A 22102-nucleotide genomic window follows, 5' to 3' on the forward strand; every position below is an offset into this window, starting at 1 on the left:
CACCTGCACCTACTAGTAACTTGTGTGACTTGTACCAATAAAACATACTCAAAATGTGGATTAATCTGGTTGGTCACATTGAACTGCGATTATTTTGAACAATGCTGTATGTACAGTAATACAGGAATAGCAGCCATAAGATAAGATAAGAGAAGAGAAGAGAAGAGAAGAGAAGAGAAGAGAAGAGAAGAGACTGCACTTTTTAATATGGTGCATCTTGTGGTTGCGGAAATATGATATATGTTTTGGAGACAAGGTTCGAGAGACCAGACTTCGATGGTTTGGACGTACAGAGGCGAGAGAGTGAACATAGTGGTAAAATGATGCTGAGGATGGAGGTGCCGGGAAAAAGAGCGAGAGAAAGCCGAAAGACAGGTTTGATTGATGTTGTGAGGGAAGACATGAGGGCGGTTGGTGTTCGAGAAGAAGATGCAGGGGATAGGCTAGCATGGAAAAACATGTCATGCTGTCACAACCCCGAGGGGGACAAGATGAAAGGAAAGAAGAACAAGATTACATTTCTTAAGGTTATATTTGTAATTTTGCCACGGCATGCCACAAAAGGTTTTGAGGTGATTTCTCTTCTTCATCTTGAGCTGGAGCCTAAATCAAAATAAAGGGAATTATGAGCAGTTCCAATTAGCCAGTGTAAGCGCAAAACCTTTAGGCTTCTGCTGAAATCAAACAAAAACAGACTCCTGAAACAAGTGATAATCCTTCTAAAAACATGGAAATCCATTGTATATTGCTTGGTTTGGAGAAAATCCAGAAGTTATTGAAAGTTGTGAACCAAGCTGAGATTTTGTATGACTATCCCCACAAAAAAAACAGGTCATGTAACATTTTAAAAGGCCAATAACAGTATGAATTGTTATCCAATCTGGAACTATAAATTCAGATCCTTGATCAGCCTCCATTTGAGAGCCTTTACTTACTGGTGGACCTTGAATCCCTTTGGGTCCGTCATCTCCAGGGCGACCCTACAGGAGAAAAAATTGAATGTTCAAAGTTCATGTAGTCTTTTCTTTTCCTTTTGGTAGCAGTCGCCACGACTTTTCTATGAAAGCCCATCTCCTGAATCCTCTCTAACACAAATTGCCCTCTTGTCTTCCCTCACTACATCTATTATTATTCTCTTTGGTGTTCCCCTAGTTCTCTTGCCTGGGAGCTAAATCCATCTTCATTCCTCTACCTTTCTAATTTTTGTTCCACCAGCTCCCTGCTTGCAGTGCAGATCACAATGTCATCTGCGGACGTCATGGTGCATGGGGATTTCAGTCTAACCTCTTCTGTCAGCCTATCTATCACCACTGCAAACAGGAAGGGGTTCAGGGCTGCTCCCTGGAGTGCAACCTCTACCTTACCCCTGTCACACCTACAGCACATCTCACCACTGTTGTGCTGCATTCATACATGTCCTGTACCATACTTATGTATCACTCCAGAATTTCACATGCAGAACCTCACTTCCTCTCTGGGTATAGCCTTTTTCTAGATCTACAAAGATACAATGTAGCTCCTTCTGACATTCTCTCTACTTCTCCATCAACATCCTCAAGGCAAATGTATCACTGTGACTCTTTCTAGGCATGAAACTATACTGTTAGCCAGACATACTAACTTCTGTCCTGAGCCTCTACTACTCTTTCCCCTAAATTCATTGTGTGCCACATCAGCCTTGTTCCCCCATAGTTCCCACAGATCTTCAAATCATCGTTGTTCTTAAAAAATGGGTACTAGTACACTTTTCCTCCATTCCTCAGGCATCTTCTCAGCCATGAAAAATCTGTTAAAAACCTTGTAAAAAAAGAACTCCACAGCCAATTTGAGATGATTGCATACCTCCAAAGGTATATCATTAGAACCAACTGCCTTTCCATTTTTCTTCCATTTTTTCATCCTCATTAATCCCTTTCTAACTTCCCCCTGACTCATCTTTGAAACTTCCTGCCCCACTACACTTGTCTTTTACTCTTCCTTCGCTCTTATTTTATTCCTTCATGAACTCCTCAAAGTATTTTTTCCATCTATCCAGGACACTGCTAGCACCTGTCAACACATTTCCATCTTGATCCTTAATCATCCTTAACCTGCTGCACATCATTCGCGTCACAATTCCTCGGTCTGTCCAACGTGTATATTCTTCTTATTTAGGGTCAAACTTGGCATACATTTCATAATATGCTTCTTGTTAGATCTTTGCCCGAGGTCACCTCTTTTCTTGTATGTTTTCCTGTACTTTAGGATTCCACCACCAAGTCTGCTTCTCCCTTTCCCTACAAGACACAGGAAGTACTCTCCTGCCTGTCTATCTAATCATTTTGGCTGTAGTGGTTCAGTCTTTTGGAAACTCATCCTGTTCACTGAGAGCCTGTGTCACCTCTTCTCAAAAAGCCGGACAACAATTTCTTTTTCTGGTTCTCTGCTCTGCCTTGTCTTGCCAATTTTCCTACCCACCACCGGAAGCATCTTAAACACCACTTCTTTACAGTCAGTAACCTCCTTCACATTACATCCTCTCCACAGGATGTAATCCATCTGCACGCTTCTATCTTTGGAAGGTAGGTCTCCATATGTTCTGCCGAACTTACCCATAAATTTTTCATCATCCCCGGTTCCTTCAGAAACATTTCCATTACAATCTGCATCAATCATTATTTTCTCTGTTTTGGATGCTCAGACCTACTTCATCTAGCTCCATCTAGATTTTCTTTAACCTCTAGGTCAAGGCCTACTCGTAGGTCACAGCCACTAATTACATTTGTAATATATGTACTAATATGTTTTTGGGAATAGCAAAAAATCCGCACCTGGGGTCCCTGGGGACCCTTCTCCCCAGGGGAACCTGACAGACCCTAAAAACAAAAGTAAAACAGTCAATGTGAAACATGTTTATTCCATCTTCAATTTACACAAGCTGCCGCAAACATTTTTTATTATTACTGCAGAACAATTAGTGAGGAGAGTGGCGGACCAGTACTGCAGAACAATTAGTGAGGAGAGTGGCGGACCAGAGAAGGAATTTGATAAGGGAAAACCAGCTGGGAGTCCATAAATCACAGATAAAACTCCTCTGTCATGTAGACAGTAGCACATCAAACAAAATTAACATTGCCAAAAAACATTCCTGAGACTTTTAAGGTATGTCTCAATGTCATATCTTGAAGTAGTTTTTAAGTGACTTGTTTTATGCCTATTTTTACAGTGCTTTTAGATACAGTGTCTTGTGAAAGTATTTGGCCCCCTTAAACTTTTCAACCTTTTGCCACATTTAAGGCTTCAAACATAAAGACACATTTTTTTGTGTCAAGAATCAAAAACAAGTGGGACACATTTGTGAAGTGGAAACAAATTTATTGGATATTTTATACTTTTTTAACAAATAAAAAACTGAAAATTGGGGTGTGCAATGTTATTCGGCCCCTTTACTTTCAGTACAGCAAGCTCACTCCAGACGTTCAGTAAGGATCTCTGAATGATCCAATGTTGACTGATGATGAGAAATAGAATTCGCCTGTGTGTATTCAAGTCACTGTATAAATGCACCTGCTCTGTGATAATCTCAGGGTTCTATTTAAAGTGCAGAGAGCATCATGAAGACCAAGGAACACACCAGGCAGGTCTGAGATACTGTTGTGGAGAAGTTTAAAGCTAGATTTGGATACAAAAATATTTTCCAAGCTTTACACATCTCTTGGAGCACTGTTCAAGCAATCATATTGAAATGGAAGGAGTATCAGACCACTGCAAATCACCCAAGACCCAGCCGTTCCTCTAAACGTTCACTTCGAACAAGGAGAAGACTGATCAGAGATGCGTCCAAGAGGCCCATGATCACTCAGGATGAAATACAGAGATCTACAGCTGAGGTGGGAGAGTCAGTCCATAGGACAACAATCTGTCGTACACTGCACAAATCTGGCCTTTATGGAAGAGTGGAAAGAAGAAATCAATTTCTCAAAGATATCCATAAAAAGTCTCATTTAAAGTTTGCCACAAGCCACCTGGGAGACACACCAAACGTGTGGAAGAAGGTGCTTCGGTCAGATGAAACCAAAATTGAACTTTTTGGCCACAATGCAAAACGATATATTTGGCATAAAAGCAACACAGCTCATCACCCTGAATGCACCATCCCCACTGTCAAACATGGTGGTGGTAGCCTCGTGGCTTTGGCCTGCTTTTCTTTAGCAGGGACAGGGAAAAAGGTTCAAATTGATGGGAAGATGAATGAAGCCAAATACAGAACCATTCTTGAAGAAAACCTTTTGGAGTCTGCAAAAGGCCTGAGACTGGGATGGAGATTTTTCTTCCCACAGGAAAATGCTTCAAAACATAAAGCCAAATCTACAATGGAATGGGTCACAAATAAATGTATCCAGGTGTTAGAATGGTGAAGTAAAAGTCCAGACCTGAATCCAATCGAGAATCTGTGGGCACAGCTGAAGACGTATACACAAACGCTCTCTCCATCCAACCTCACCGAGCTCAAACTGTTTTGCAAGGAAGAATGGGCAAGAATTTTAGTCTCTCAATGTGCAAACTGATAGAGACATACCCCAAGTGACTTGCAGCTCTAATTCCAGTAAAAGGTGGTGCTACAAATATATATCTGTATGTTTGAAGCCTGAAATGTGGCGAAAGGTTGAAAAGTTCAAAGGGGCCGAATACATTCACAAGGCACTCTACAGTATGTATCTCAACTAATAAAGTTGTAGAGGATGTACATAAGAAAAGCAGTCACTGACATAAGTACAGTAACTACTGGTATATACTTACTGGGCGTCCTGGCTTTCCAGCAGGCCCGGGAAAACCTCGCAAACCTGTCTCACCCTGATGCAAAAGACAAAGATTTTTGTTTAGTAATATTTTCTTTCGATATTAATAATCTACCATACTTGTTTAACTGGGTTAAGTCTATTCATCATGCCAAATTGTAAGTTGACATTCCTATTATAACAAACATGTCCATGTCAATACCCAATATTTTTTGACTGTACAATGATGTAAGACATTTCTAAAGAAGATGGAGGAATACATTAAGTTACCCTCTCTCCAGTTCCTCCTGGATGCCCACGCATGCCCATAGTGCCGTGAATACCCTGATGGTCAAATTAAAAATGTACAGAAGAATGTCAAGATAATTGATTTTACATACATATACTGAATAATATGTGTACTGGACAAAAAAATATAAACAGAACACTTTTGTTTTTGTTCCCATTTCTCGTGAGCTGGACTCAACAGCTCAACCTTTATTACACACACAAATTGCCATTTCCCTCAAATCTGTGAAAATCTGTGAGTGAGCATTTCTCCTTGGTCGAGACAATCCATCCAACCTCACGGGAGTGGCATATCAAGATGCTTATTATGATTATTGTACACGTGCATCCCAAGCTGGCCACAATAAAAGGGCACTCTGAAATGTGAAGTTTTGCTTTATTGTGGGACTGGATGTCAGAAAACCACTATCGGTATCTGGTATCCTATACTTGTTTAACTTTAATTCTTTGTAATTGCATACATGGCAATTAATACTGCTTAAAGTTTTTTTTTAACACGACCACAATTACACTTACAAGGGTATTGCTGCAAAATTTCAAATATACAAGATTCGATTAAATTAGATTTTTCGAGGCCTGCTTGATAGTTTGATAAATAGTGGTTATATTCTTATTACACTTGTCTGATACTAAATAATGTGAAAGTGTAAAATTCTGAAGTCAACATCCCTCAGCAACCCTCACTTTCCTACAATTCCATAACAGATTTACATCCCTAATGCATCATCAGCACATCACAAGTGCAAGCAAACATTTGTATTATACAATCATCAAAGATTTTTTTACACTTTTATAACAATTCAGAATGATAAAAAATACTTAAAACATGTCTGCACAGTTAAAAATGATTTACGGTAATGACGGTTTGACCATGAAATTGTTTTTGTTTCATTTTTTTTGCGTCTTACGGGAAAATGACTTGATAAATTGGAGCTCAACCAACATCCCATAATAGCTTGCGTTTAAACTCAGAGCATTCACTTTATTTCTTGGAATTACATTCTTATCCAAGGTTGAAATACTGTTGAGTATTCACAAATTTTATAAAAGCTTTGTGATTGGAATTCACACTAATATTGAGTTTCAATTAATATGCTGTTTTGAGAATCACTTACATACATGCCAACTGGGCCCTGCGGTCCCTCCGTACCAGATTTCCCTGTAAAACCCTGAGACAAAAAACATTCCATCATATGCTGTATGAACATACACATTGAATCATGATTTTTTTTTACTGTGAACACACCTTTTCGCCTGGGGCACCAGTGATCCCCTGAGGTCCTGGAGACCCTGGAGGGCCCTTTAAAAACAAAAGCACCATACATCACCCTAATTAGATCAATGGATAGGTTTCCAATGATGTCACCATAGTCCCAGGATTCCCTTAGACCAATTGGATAAATTAACAATGGAAAAAAACTTCACACTTCACCTATCACCTGTGTTCTCTGACCTCTATGACACACAGGATGGCGTAATTGGAAACCCATCCATACACTTTCAGCCAATTAGTCTCTGACTATCCAAGTGAATTTCAAACAATTGGTTTGTGAAATAAATCCCCACTATTAATTTTCATAAATTTCTTTATTACACCAGTACGTATATAGTACAGTGAGGCATACCATGGAACCCAGTGGTCCATCAGGTCCTCTTTCTCCAGAAATTCCTTGAAGACCCTAAAAAGAATTTCCAGAGGAAACTGTCATGAGCACGCGGCAAGGGACGGGACCCAAAAGCAGGACTCAGAGGCAAGGACATGATGTTGAGGGTGGTATTATTTCAGGGAGAGGTCATACACAGCTAAGCTTCCGAAATGGTGGAACTACAAAACGCATGGCAAAAAGTCAAAGTCCAATAATGCTGAAATAAGGTCCAAAGTACGAGGTAAAGCTTGGAAGGCAGAGGCACAAAAATGCGAGGCTACAGGCTAGGTCCAAAAACATGTCCGATGACTACGAGGCAAAACTTGAAAACATGAAGAAAAACGTGACATGACTATAGTGGCACAGGAATGATGTGATGAGGGGAAATACTACAATATGCTTGCGTACTCACGCACACACAAACATAATGAATTAGCCACTGCAAGAGACAAACTCAAGGCTTAAATGCCTCGTCTAATGAGCTTCCATGCGGCGCAGGTGTGGGTCTGCTGCCAGAGGCAGCTCCGCCCAGGGCAGTGGCTTGGCCATGCCCCAGACAGAAATATGAAAATCTACTATTACATTACAGTGCATTACACAGGCTTAAACACAAAGAAAAATGAGAAAGTAACTCAAGGTTATGCAAAATGTAAAGAAAAAGAAAACAATAGTCATTCTATTTACACTATCCATGCAGCTCTCAAATCACTATAAGTAATGTGTGGAGTTTTATAAGGATTTTCATTGGAAATGTAATAACAGGTAATGGATTAGTGTTGCAAAACATCCCGCTTGCCAATTATATAAAGATGTCAATCAATCCATCCGTCCATTCATTTTTTTCATTTATTCATCCATTATCTGAGCCGCTTCTCCTCACAAGGGTCCTGGCAGTGCTTCGGGCAAGAGGCAACCTGAACTGGTTGCCAGCCAATTGCATTGCACAGAGAGATAGACAACAGTCGCACTCACATTCACACCTACGGGCAATTTAGTCTCCAACCAATAAACCACGCAGGCACGAGGTGAACATGCAAACTCCATACAGGCGGGGCCAAAATTTTATCCCCGGTTCTCTGAACTGTGAGGGCAACACTCAAACCATGCTGCCCTATATAAAGATATATTTTTATTCAATTTGATGAAAATTACAAAACAAAATTAATGACAAATTCATACTCACATATCTGTCAAACAACATCATTAGTGCACTCTATGTGACTTTTTTCCCTCCATGTAAAGTCCCAGTTTACACTTACTTAGTTTAAATCGGTTCTTGGCAAAACTTGCTTGCCTCAAGTATGCTAGAGTTTGATGACGGTACTTCCAGCTTGTTTAAAACGGTTTCCAGCCAATCACAAGGCACGTACAATATAAACGATTCACACTTACATTCACATCTACAGGCAATTTAGAGTCTTCAATCAACCTACCATGTTTTTTGGATGTGAGACAAAAAGAGAATATTCATCCATCCAAGGGTCGCAGGAGTGGTGGAGCCTATCCCAGCTGTCAATGGGCAGGAGGCGCGATACACCCTGAATTGGTTGCCAGCCAATCGCAGGGCACATAGAGACAGACAACAGTCACATTCACATTCACACGTAGGGGCAATTTAGAGTACCCAATTAATGTTGCATGTTTTTGGGATGTGGGAGCTAACTGGACTGCCCGGAGAAAACTCATGCAGGCATGGGGAGAAAATGCAAACACAGGTAAGGCTGGGAATTGAAGCCTGGCTCTCAGAACTGTGACGCAGATGTGCCAAGCACTCAGCCATCATACACAATTCAATTAGACAAAAGATCTGCTCAAGAGCCAGGTAACTGCAATGTCATCAAGTAAACACAGATGAGTGAAGAAACGACCCTCTTACCATAAGCCCTTGACCACCCTCAGGGCCAATTGCCCCCATGGCACCCTGATAAAAAGAAGAAAAAAAAACACGTTTTTACCAGCAGAATAGGATGAACAAAGTGCAAAGAATTAATGTATTTCAGGACTGTTTATATCCAACAAGCAGTCGAAAACACACGGATCATCAAATCCCAAAAGTTTGAGATTTATACATTTTTTTTGGTAACTTTATTAGCTGAGTGAGCAACCCCCGCCCCCATTGCACTAAAACATGCATCTTGTTGCAGTCTCTGTTTCTTCCTTACATTTGTTCTTTCTTTATTTTTACCAGTTTTAATAAGATTAAACAACCAATTCTGCTATATGAATTTAAGTGTGACATTATGTCAACAGAAGACGTTTCATATCTTCATCATTTTTTTCTGTTCATCACAATCTTATAAGCCCCAAACTCCCCAAAAGACAAACTTTACAGCATAGTAAAAAAAAAAAAAGTATAATCTTAACATAACGTAAATGTCCATCCATCCATTTTCTTTGCCGTTTTTTCTCATGAGGGTCGAGAGGAGTGCTGGAGCCTATCCCAGGTCTCAACAGAAAGGAGGCGGGGTACACCCTGAATTGGTTGGCAGTCGCAGGGCACATCGAGACAAACAGCCGCACTCGCAATCACACCTAGGGGCAATTTAGAGTGTCCAATTAATGTTGCATGTTTTTGGGATGTGGGAGGAAAGTGGAGTGCCCGGAGAAAACCCACGCAGGCACGGGGAGAACATGCAAATTTCACACAGGCAGGGTCGGGATCGAACCCAGGTCCTCAAAACTGTGAGGCCGATGCTTTACCAGCTTATCCAACGTGCCACCAAAAGATAAGTGTTTTTGAGATACTAAATGTTAGATATTAAATAATAATTAATCGTATATTTGACCATAGCTAATTGAAAGTCCAAGGTCTTGATGACCAGTTAAAGAGACTCAGTTTACGGTGACATTATTTGCGGGGTGTTATGTTCCGCGAATAATTCACATGGCATTATTAAAACGCTCATGATAATATGTACCGTATTTTCATGACCACAAGCACATGAAAGTCTTACATTTTCTCCTTAATGTACAGCACACCTTATGTGTGTACCGAGTTCCAAAAACTGTAAATGCCTTTTGGGTGACGACTTCAATAAAGTACAACCAAACATGATGATTACATAAATAGCCTACAAATTAACACGTTAGCAAGGATGTATGTATGCTACCACATGGTGGGCCTCATGAGACAGTGAAGAACAATTGCAATTTTTTTACATACGTAAGCAGAAGAAGTTTACATTCCCCTAATGTAGACAAGTCATTACTCAACATGTAGTTCACACTCACAGTGTCATATTGAAACTCAAATTATCACACCACAGCATAGCACAACTAGCAAATAATAAAACAATGACTTGAGAAATAATTGACACAAAATATCCACTTTAAACGCAATTTACCAGTAAATAGATGAATAGAAGATGATTCATGGCCATCACCCTGCTGACCAAACCACTCCTCAACCTTTTGCAGTCATTTTTATCCTGCTTTTTGGGTTGTTTTTAAATAATACATTTTTTTAGATTGCTCCTGGACAGGTACTTTGTCTCACTTACGTCCCCTTTGGTCCACCTGGTTTTTGCCTGCACTCCATCACAATGAATTCCCTTCATCTGACAAATCGAGGATCATTGATAGTATCAAACTGTTCAAATAATATTTTGTACTTTAGTAAAATAATAATAATGAATTAACAATTGAAGATCATCCAAAAAATTGAACCCTGAAATACCATGTGTTATGATATTATTCAAAATCATTGGCTCAGACGACATTACAATTAATCTATAAAATATATTATAAAATCAATTGCTGCATGTACCTTATATTTAAAAAAAGACAGAAAAGCAGAGGGGATAGAACTATCCAACACATGTACACCCACAAAAACACGCAAAAACATACACACGCGCACAAACACACCTATGTCAGTACGCATGGGCATGTACAAACAATTTCCAGGAGATTAAAATATGACAGAGAATGGGAACCTGTGTACCAGGCTTTCCTTCTGGTCCCTCTGGTCCAGGGTGACCCGCCAAACCCTAAAATGTGTCAATGAAATACACAAACAGATATTGGTAAATGTTTACACAATTGAACGATTTGTGTTCAAAGTGGGCGTGCTATTTGGAAGAGAACATATTGAAATTGATGACCATCAAAATCCATAGTAATTCTAATCACGTTATCAAGCATGATATAAAGGATGAAAATAGGAAAACATGACAATGACCTCTCCATGTGATCTCTTACATTTATACATAGCCTGACCTTTTAAGCAAATAACAGTCTGATTGTAGACATATTTCTGACAGACATTACCGATAGACCAGGCTGGCCGCTGGCTCCCCTTTGTCCTGATTGACCCTGGGGGAAATAAATAAATAAAGTAATGAGTAAATAAATAAGAGAGGGTGACGAGCAAAGGACTGTGCAAATGTGTCATGAGGTGGTATTTTTAGTAAAATATTCATTTCATGTAATGGCTACATGATGAATTCAAGAAAAAAAAGATGTACCCTGTTTCCTCTGGGTCCTATTTTTCCATTTCGTCCATCTGGTCCTCTGTTACCCTTCAAGGAAGATAGCCTATTAATCAATGTAACTATGGTTCTTTAATTGTTATAGTGTTCATTTACATGTCATGTTAAGGATGTGTGTGGGGGTGTTTGTGTGTATGTGTTTCGGAAGAGCATGGGGGTGTTATATTTTCAAATAAAGCAATTAATTTGTATAACATTAACCATATACAGTAAATAAATGGTTGTTGTCTACCTGCAGTGGTGAAACTGGTAAAAGTATTGGCCTCACAATTCTGAGGACCGGGGCTCAAATCCTGGCCCCGCCAATGTGGAGTTTGCATGTTCTCCCCGTGCCTGCGTGGGTTTTCTCTGGGCACTCCAGTTCACTCCCACATCCCCAAAACATGCATTAATTGGAGACTCTGAATTGACCCCTAGGTATGGTTGTGAGTGCAACTGTTATCTGTCTCTATGCGCCCTGCGACTGGCTGGCAACCAGTCCAGGGTGTACTCTACCTCCCGCCTGATGATAGCTGGCATGAACTACAGCACTTCCACTTCCACTTATCGTCCTTTGTGAGGAAAAGTGGTGGATGGAAGGATGGATGGATGGATAGATGGATGGATGAATATTTGGCTGCTCTTGTTCGATATGAAGACATTATTTTTGTGATAGCACAAGCAATTTGAAAATCTGTTCAAATATAGCAGTTGTCTAGAGGTATTACCAAATGTGCAATATTTAGTCAAATACAGATGTGTCAGTACAATACAATAAAGGCTTCATTGATGGTGACGAGGTGATTTGGGGCTTTCATCCATCCATCCATCCATCCATCCATCCATCCTTCCATCCACCACTTATCCGAGGTCAGGTCGCAGAGGAAGATGCATTAGCAGAGATGCCCAGACTTCACTCTCCCCCAGTCACTTCATCCAGTTCCACCGGGAGGATCCTGAGGCATTCCCAGGACAGCCAAGAGACGTAATCTCTCCAGCGTGTTCTGGGTCATCCCGGGACTCGTTCCGATGAGATGTGCCTGGAACACGTCACAAAAGGGATCTGGGATCCATCCGAATCAGATGCCCCAGCCTCCTCATCTGGCTTCTCTTTATACGGAGGAGGAGCAGCTGGACTCTGAGCCCTTCCCAGGTGACTGAGCTTCTCACCCTATCTCTAAGGGACAGCCCGGACACCCTGTGGAGGAAACCCACTCCGCCCATTTGTATCTGGGATCTTGTTCTTTCGGTCATGACCCACAGCTTGTGAGGGTAGGAACTGGTAAAGTAAGTCCACATCACAGCAGGGGTTGCACCGATCCATGTGTGAACAAGACCTAAAGATACAGTGTCTTGTGAATATATTCGGCCCCCTTGAACTTTTCAACCTTTTGCCACATTCAAACATAAAGATATAAAATATTTTTTTTTTGTCAAGACTCAACAGCAAGTGGGACACAATCTCGAAGTGGAATGAAATCTACTGGCTATTTTAAACTTCTTTTTTTAACAAATTAACAAATAAAAACCTGAAAACTCGGGTGTTTTTTTATTATTCGGCCACCTTACATTAATACTTTGTAGCACCACCTTTTACTGGAATTACAGCTGCAAGTCGCTTGGGGTATGTCTCTATTAGTTTGTTCTCGATGAGGTTGGATGGAGAGCGTTTGTGAACAGCAGTCTTCAGCTCTACCCACAGATTCTCGATTGGATTCAGGTCTGGACTTTGACTTGGCCATTCTAACACCTGGATACGTTTATTTGTGAACCATTCCATTGTAGATTTGGCTTTATGTTTTGAAGCATTGTCCTGTTAGAAGAAAAATCTCCATCCTACTATCACGCCTTTTGCAGACTCCAAAAGGTTTTCTTCAACAATGGTTCTGTATTTGGGTCCATTCACCTTCCCATCAATTTGAACCATTTTCCCTGTCCCTGCTAAAGAAAAGCAGGCCAAAACGATGAGGGTGCCACCACCATGTTTGACAGTGGCGATGGTGCGTTCAGGGTGATGAGCTGTGTTGCTTTTATGCCAAACATCATTTTGCATTGTGGCCAAAAAGTTCGATTTTGGTTTCATCTGACCGCAGCACCTTCTTCCACATGTTTGGTGTGTCTCCCAGGTGGCTTGTGGCAAACTTTAAACAAGACTTTTATGGTTATCTTTGAGAAATGGATTTCTTCTTGCCACTCTTCCATGAAGGCCAGATTTGTGCAGTGTACGATTGATTCTTGTCCTATGGGAAGACTCTCCACCTCTCTGCATTTCATCCTGAGTGATCATGGGCCTCTTGGCTGCATCTCTGATCTATCTTGTTCGAGGTGAAAGGTTAGAGGGACGGCCAGGTCTTGGTAGATTTGCAGTGGCCTGATACTCCTTCCATTTCTATATGATTGCTTGAACAGTGCTCCTTGAGATGTTTAAAGCTTGGGAAATCTTTTCGTTTCCAAATCCAGATTTAAACTTCTCCACAACAGTATCTCAGACATGCCTGGTGTGTTCCTTGGTCTTCATGATGCTCTCTGTACTTTAAACAGAACCCTGAGACAATCACAAAGCAGGTGCATTTATACGGAGAGTTGATTACACACAGGTGGATTCTATTTATCAGCATCAGTCAACATTGGATCATTCAGAGATCCTCACTGAACCTCCGGAGTGGGTTTGCTGTACTGAAAGTAAAGGGGCCGAATAATATTGCATGCCCCACTTAAAAAAAGTATAAAATATCCAATAAATTTCGTTCCAATTCACGATTGTGTCCCACTTGTTTTTGATTCTTGACCAATATATATATATATATATCTGTATGTTTGAAGCCTGAAATGTGGCGAAAGGTTGAAAAGTTCAAGGGGGCCGAATATTTTCACAAGGCACTGTACTTGAACTCCTCTACCTGGGACAGGATCTTATCCCTAACCTGGAGAGGGTAGCCTTTTCTGACTGAGGAGAATGGTCTCATATCTGCAGGTGGTGATTCTCATCCAAGGCACTTCATGCTTGGCTCCAATCCACTCGAATGAGAGTTGGAGATCATGACTTGATGAAGCCAACAGAACAGCGTCTTCTGCAAAAAACAGAGATGCAATCCTGAGGCCATAAAACCGGACCCCATCTACATCTACACCAGAAATTCTGTTCATAAAGATTATGAACAGAATCAGTGACAAAGCACATACTTGGCGCAGTCCAACTCTCACCAGAAACGAGGCGGACTTACTTTTAGGACAAAACTGCTGACCATACTCTGACCCCAGTCATTTAGGAACCAAACAGCCCGTAACTGGGGTTCCAGTATACTCCCAAATCACATCTCCAAGGACTCCTGGAGGGACACGGTCAAATGCCTTCTCCAAGTTCACAAAACACATGTAGTCTGATTGGGTGAACTCCCATGCACCCTCAAGGACCTTGCCAAGGGTTTAGATCTGAACCACTGTTCCATGGTCAGGATGAAAACCACATTGCTCCTCCTGAATCTGAGATTCAACTTCCTGACTGACCCTCCTCTCCAGCTCCTCTGTATAAACCTTAGCAGGGAGGCTGAGGAGTCTGATCCCCCTGTAGTTGGAACACACCCTTCTGTCCCCCTTCTTCAAAAGGGTGACCACCATCCCAGTCTGCCAAAACAGAAGCAATCTCCCAGATGTCCTTGCGATGTAGCAAGGCGTGTCAACCCAAAGCATCCAAAGCCTTTAGGAACTCCAGGTGGATTTCCAGGTGAAAATATTCTTCCCGCCGACTCACAACTGCCCAGGTCAAGGTCAGCAGCGCCTCATCCTCACCATACGCAGTGTTGACGGTGCACTGCTTCTCCATCCTGAGATGCGACAGGCACCAAGCACCTGACAGCCACCGCTCTGGTCTACTACCTCAGCAATGGAGGCACGGAACACGGTCCACTCTGACTCAATGTCACCCACAACCCCGTAACATGAGCCAAGAAGGTGGAAGGAGGCTACCCTGGTGACATTCCACATTCCTAAACCCAGCTTCTTTATCCTGGGATCGGAACGGCAAGGTCTTTTCCTTCTGCCTCCACCCAGCTCACACTGCAATCATCCCCAATGGATCCTCCCACAAGTGGTGAGCCCATGGGAAAGAGGAACCACATTACAGTTTTGGGCTGTGCCCGGCAGAGCCTGTGGCTTTCAAATTTGTGTAAAATCATATTAATTCATCATTACAAGAAATCACAGGTACCGGCTACTTGACATTCTGTTGTAACAGGGTGGCTGCTTTAGCAACAAGTAGAGAACGTTAACAGTTGTGACATAATGTTAAGATAAATATGAACATAGAAAGTCATTGTGATGATCAGGCAAACAAGTGCCCACTGACCTTTAATCCATTACTGCCCTGTTTTCCTTGACGACCCATTTCTCCATTACCGCCCTAAAGGAGGAAAGATAAACCAGTCAAGACAACAGAAACAATCATTTATCATTGTGCTTTAAAAGGTCAATGGTGAGTTTAAATTTGTGCAAATTACCTTGTCAGAACAAAAGCAGGTTCGTATATCTTTGAATAAGAACGTTTTCTTTCCAAAATCCAACAAATAAAGGAAATCAAATATAAATAAAATATGAACAAAATATTTCAATCAGGTAGTAAATTGCCCTAGATCCTCTAAACGGCTTGATATAATTATAAATTAAGGTTTGATATTCGTTTTAGGCGGCACATTTGATGACTGGTTAGAGGATCTGCCTCACAGTTCTGAGGACCGGGGTTCAAATCCTGTGCCCACCTTTGTGGAGTCTGAATGCTGTCACTGTGTCTGTGTGGGTTTTCTCCGGACACTCCGGTTTCCTCCCACCTCCCAAAAACATGCAACATTAATTGGAGACTCTAAATTGCCCCTTGGTGTGATTGTGGGTACGAGTGATTATATGTCTCAATGTGCCATGTGATTGGCTGGCAACCAGTTCAGGGTATACCCTGCCTTCTTCCCATTGATAGCTCAGATAAGCTCCAGCACCCCCGTGATCAATGTGTGGATAAGTGGCTAAGAAAATAGATGGATGGATGTATCTTCCTCCTGGTAATGACTTAATTTTAGGATTTTATGTCAATGGCCAACATTACAATTTCATCACATCCCTGTATTAGATTTTTTTATTTCATTCCATTGGTGCATTGCCTCACATTTTTATTTTGGTGGAGGGGTTTGTGTGTCCCGATGATCCTCGGAGCTCTTGTCTGGGGATAAACACCACTGGTAGGGTCACCCATGGTAAAAACGTTCTCGGTGAGGAACCAGACAAAATACAGCTCCATAAACCCCTGAGATGAGTACTTCTAATGGATTGAGGTTTCCCTCGCCCAGATGTGGGTCACCTGGGCCTCTCTCTGGACACAGCCCTGGAGGTGGGGCTCGAAGGTCCCATGGGTGGCTGCACCCATGGGGCTAGGTCAAGCAGAACGAGAAAGGGTAAAGTGTGTCCCCCTACCCATGGGATCACCACGTGTGGGAGGGCATATAGGGCTCTGGTACCAATCCTCTTGAGAGGGGTTGGACTCTCTTCAACTCTGGAGTTGTCCACGTAGAGAGGCCCCAAGCAGGTGTGGGTATATCTATTGCCCCTTGGCTCAGCACCTGTATGTTGGGGTTCACCTTGGTGGACAAGAGGGTAGCCTCCCTCTTCCTTCGAGTCCGGGGACGGTCCTGACTGTTGTTTGCACCGGACAACAGTTCAGAGTACCCACCCTTTTTGGAGTCCGGAGAGAAATATTGTGAGTGGTCTCTCTGGGGACTCCATTGTTAAGTTGCGGGACTTCAATGCTCAGATGGGCAATGACAGTGAGACCTGGAAGGGCGTGATTGGGGTGAATGGCTCCCCTGATCAGAACCCAAGCGGTATTCTGCTATTGGACTTGTGTGCCCAGCACAGATTGTCCATAACACTATCAATCATAAGGGTGTCCACATGGCCATTTGGCATCAGGCAAGCCTAGGTCAAAGTTCGAAGATTGAATCAGAGTCAGAAGGAGTTTAAACTGCCACCTCTGAAAGAACTTTGCTCATGTTCTGAGGCAGGGTGGGGGGTGGGGGGGCATCGAGTCCAAAATGACCAACTTCTGCAATGGAAATGGACTTCTAGATGTCTTCGAGGAAATTCTGGTCCACCATCCGGTGTCTCAGGAGGGGGAAGCAGGGCACCATAAACACTATGTATAGTGAAGATGGAGCGCTGCTGACCTTGACTTGGGATGTTGTGAGTTGGTGGGGAAAATACTTCAAAGACCTCCTCAATTCCACTGACACGCCTTCCCATGAGGACGCAGAGTCTCGGTTTTCTGAGGCAGGCTCTCCAACTTCTGCAGTTGAGGTCACATAGCTGGTTAAAAACAGATGGCCATTGATGGATGAGATTTGCCCTGAGTTCCCAAAGGCTCGTGATGTTGTGGGGCTGTCCTGGTTGAAACACCTCTGCAACATCATGTGGACATCAAGGACAGTGCCTCTGGACTGGCAGACTAGGGTAGTGATTCCCCTTTTTAAGAAGGGGGACAGGAGGGTGTGTTCCAACAACAGGGAACACTCTTCAGGTTTCTGGGATGTATATTCAGGGGAGTTGGGGTGCAGGGTCCATCGGGAAGTTGAATCAGGGTTCAGGAATCAGATTCAGGGGGAGCAATGTGGTTTTCAGCCTGGCTGTGGAACAGTGGACCAGCTCTACAGCCTCGGAACTGTCCTCACTGGTGCATGGGAGTTCACCCAACCAGTCTACATGTGTTTTGTGGCCTTGGCCGAGGCATACGGCTGTGTCCCCCAGGAGTATAGGGTCCAGAAGCCCTAATACAGGCTATTTGACCCCTGTACAACTGGCATCAGAGTTTGGTCTGCAATGCTGACAGTAAGTTGGAATCGTTTCCAGTGACAGTGGGACTTCGTGAAGGCTGACCTTTCTCACTGATTTATTTCATAACGTTTAACGTTTCGCAGCTGAGTATGAAGCAACTGGGATGAGAATCACCACCTCCAAATCTGAGACGATACTCCTCAGTCAGAAAAGGTCAAGGATGATATCCTGCCCCAAGTGGAGGAGTTCAAGTATCTGTGGGTCTTGTCCATGAGTGAGGGAAAAATGGAGCAGGATATTCACAGGCAGATCGGTGCAGCCGCTGAAGTGATGACTTTGTTTCAGTCTATTGTGGTAAAAAAAGGAGCTAAGACGAAAAAGAAAGCTCTCAATTTACCGGTTGAAGTACTTTCCTACCGTCACCAATAGTCACGATCTGTGGGTCATGACCAAAAGAATAAGATGCTAGCCGCTGGATTGAGTTTCCTCTGCAGGGTGTCTGGGTTCTCCCTTAGCAATAGGGTGACAACCTTGGTCATCCAGGCAGGGCTCAGGGTTGAGCCGCTGCTCCTCCACATTGAGAGGAGCCAGATGAGGTGGCTGGGGCATCTGTCTCAGATACCTCCCGGACATCTCCCTGGTGAGGTATTCCAGGTACATCCCAGTGGAAGGAGACACCAGGGACGACCCAATACAGGCTGGAGAGACTAGTCCCTTGGCTGGCCTTGGAATGCCTTGGAATCCCCCTGGAAGAGCTGTTAAAGCTACTGCCCCCACGACCCAACCTTGGATAAGCAGTCGAAGATGAATGAATGAATGAATGAATGTGTCCTCTTACTCTTTCTCTCTCTCTCTCTCTCTCTCTCCCTCACTCTCTCCCTCTCTCTCACTCTGTTTGTTCAATAACAGCAAGCATTTTATACCCCATTTTAATTCACTAATTCAGATTCAAATCATTTTTCAATTGACTTTATATTTCTGCAAACCTTGAATTTCTAAGGAACATTCAGTATTCATAATATAATTGTAAAGTTTTTGAGCTCTAGTATTTCATTACCTTTATATTCCACAGAAGAACACTGACAATGAATGAGGCTGAAACTCAGCAAAAGTGTTGTACCTCAATGCCTGTGGGGCCAGGTTGACCTGTGACTCCAAGGTAACCTGGAAATCCAGCAGGGCCCCTCTCCCCCTGAGAACCTCTAATACCAGTTGCCCCTTGAAAACCCTAAGACAAACATCCAAAACAATTAAATCAACACAATACAAGAGCTTTTTCTGAGCCAGGTTATTACGTTTTTCGACAAACCTAGCAGGTTGCGCTTTCATTGCTAGCTAGACCTTGGGCGTTACTTAAGTGATACAAATTTATATGTTTCATATGTATCTTTAGTGCAATGGTGTTCAAGCTTTTCTGGGTGTGCTCCCTTATGGGACATTAACTTTTTCCATGCCTGCCCCCCACCCCATGCCTAATTTTTTCTCTGCAGTAGCATTAAAATGTGTAAAAACAACAAAAACAGTTCTTTCCGCATTGCTGATGTGGTGTCCATGAACAGACATTCTGCATTGCAAACAAAAATATTGAAATCCAACCTGAATTGAAAGTTCAACATACCAGTATTCAGTTTGTGCCATTTTACAATGTGATTCAATGAGTGAGTGGTGACTGGCTGCTAATTGTGCCGATGGCAATCCCTCTCTACTTCGCGGAGCACCTATCGCGGATTCAGTGCATCACAGATTTCTGCCCCCCCCCCACCAACCCCCCCCTCCAAAAAAAAAAAAAATAAAACGATCACTACGTATTAATGCGCCATCCCCGGCGCGACGAAATGGACCAATGAAGGGAAAAAAAAAAAAACGCCACAATAAATTAGTACACTTCTGTAGCGGCAAGCAGCATTAATAGGGTATAATGTGACATCCCCAGCAAGACGCCAAGGACCTATGAAGCAAAAAACTTATGCAGCTTGTCAACGTTGTTGACAATGACAGCATCAACCCCCCCAATTAATGCTTGTTTTTCAGGATCCGGGAAGAAACTGGAGTACCTGGAGAAAACACACACAGGTACGGGGAGAATATGCAAACTCCACACAGGCGGGACCAGGTTTTGAACCCTTGTCCTCAGAACTGTGAGGCCAATGATCTACAGTTGCGTGACTGTAGGACCGGAGTGTGAGTGATGGGATACACAAGTACTTCACTTATTCCCAAGTCATTTGTCGCAGTAAGTGTGGGGCCCCGCACCAAGGGAATGGGTGTGTGTCTGGGGGCACATGCAAGTGAATTTATACTGTTTAGCATGCACAAAGACTGACAGAAGTGCCATGCAATTACTGAAACTGCACCGCAAAGGCTGAGGACACCAAACAAACAATTGACCCCTCCGTAGACATTGCATCATCTGCGTCGCTGACCAATCAGAGGCCAGAGATCTGCATAAACCACGCCCCTTTTTGCACCCGCAGTTCCCTCAGACAACGTTGCATGGTCTAGTATAGCTTTTGTTAACGTTTTATCGCGTATTTGGGTTCTTTAACAATAGATATGGTTAATAGGTGTAGTCACGGACTTTATAATAGTGACGACAGGTATCCTGAAAGGCTAGTTGGTGGAGTTCAATTCGTACCCTTTCCAAAACTGAAGACCCAGTACGAGAAATGTCTTTGATGGATTAAACTTTGTGGAAGACCGCATCATCAACTGAATCCATCTAATATCAACCGGAACAGAAGACCGAGTATGAAAAATGTCTTCGATGGATCAAACTTTGTGGAAGACCGCATGATCAACTGAATCCATCAACCGGAACAGATATGTTTGCACGAAGGTAAGCCCTATATTTGCTTTTCAATATATGTCTCATATAAATGAATTAGCAGTTCTTCGCTTGCATAATATAGCTACGTGTGAATGATTGACACACTTGATCTGTGTTGAGCAATATTTTGCGATGATCTGACTGCACAGACGTGTCTCTGTTCGGCGGCTACAGAGCTACGGTAAACCGGACTATATTTGCACGAAGGTATGGCCTATATTTGATTTTCAATACATGTCTCATATAAATGAATTAGCAGTTCTTCGCTTGCATAACATAGCTACGTGTGAATGATTGACACACTTGATCTGTGTTGAGCGATACTTTGCGATGATCTGACTGCACAAACGTGTCTCTTTGTTGGCGGTGAGCTAAGCTAAACCGGACTAGCAGTCCTAAAAGCCTTCGACGTGCACCGAGACACCAAGACTGAAGGAAGGATGTTTGAGGACAATAAAGTAGTGATTTTCGTACTCGGTCGGGACTTACGTAGGTTCGGCACTAATTCAAGAATAATTATTGAGGGGAGCGCGTGACGTTACACAAAGAAAACGAGAGAAACAACTCGTAAATCAAGCCTCGCCTTCTTTTCCTTCATATGGCGGTTCACAAACGGCTATATAGATACACATACAGATTCTGCACAGAAGTGTGATAGGTAACATGAAAATAGGAAACTGTCAATGACGAATTCATCTTTCGGTTATAATATATTATATTATGTGGCTTCTCGGTCTTCCTCTGACTCCGGAAAGATCTTGCGCTAATATCAATGGTTTCTCCGTCGATATGGATGTAAATACCATTGAAATACCCCTCGCTGAAATACTTGAAGCCTTGCTGTATGCTTTTCAACGATATTTCACTGTTAGCTAAGAATGCGAGTGAGAAATCAGCTGGTAAATCGGACAGTTTCACTGTAGTCTTTTCTTCCTGCGCCGCCATTTTTGCTAATTGTTTGTCTGAGGTTAGCACACGTGGGGTGACGTAACTTCAGGAGGCGTGGTTAAGTGCCCTGTATGGAGGGGTCAATTGAGGGGCAGGATCTGACTGAGGGGTCCACCCAAGAGCAGGCCGGTGGATGGGACACTACCCACGCTGAGGGACCCAGGGCAGAGTGCCAGTCCCGCCTTAGCACCCCGACATTTTGCAACTGATGAGAGTTAATTTCAGACCATGGATGTTATTGTAATAGTGTTTTTTTGTGTGTTTAAAACCCTCTTCCTGGTGATTATTTGGTAGTCTGACATTAAGGGAAGGCTTGCTGCGCCATACAGAACCACC

The 22102-nt window shown here is 42.7% G+C and overlaps 1 long non-coding RNA gene across 1 annotated transcript; it reads right to left on the bottom strand.

The window, feature by feature from the left end:
* Positions 1-6180: 6180 nt before the first annotated feature.
* Positions 6181-6805, bottom strand: LOC133490548 (uncharacterized). Its single transcript, XR_009792239.1, has 3 exons — positions 6692-6805; positions 6313-6366; positions 6181-6235 (listed from the first exon to the last, which is right to left on the bottom strand). It is a non-coding gene; the product is annotated as an uncharacterized LOC133490548 (long non-coding RNA).
* Between the last annotated feature and the right edge of the window lie 15297 nt (positions 6806-22102).

Source organism: Syngnathoides biaculeatus, chromosome 17, assembly GCF_019802595.1.
Source record: "Syngnathoides biaculeatus isolate LvHL_M chromosome 17, ASM1980259v1, whole genome shotgun sequence".
Classification (NCBI taxonomy): Eukaryota; Metazoa; Chordata; class Actinopteri; order Syngnathiformes; family Syngnathidae; genus Syngnathoides; species Syngnathoides biaculeatus.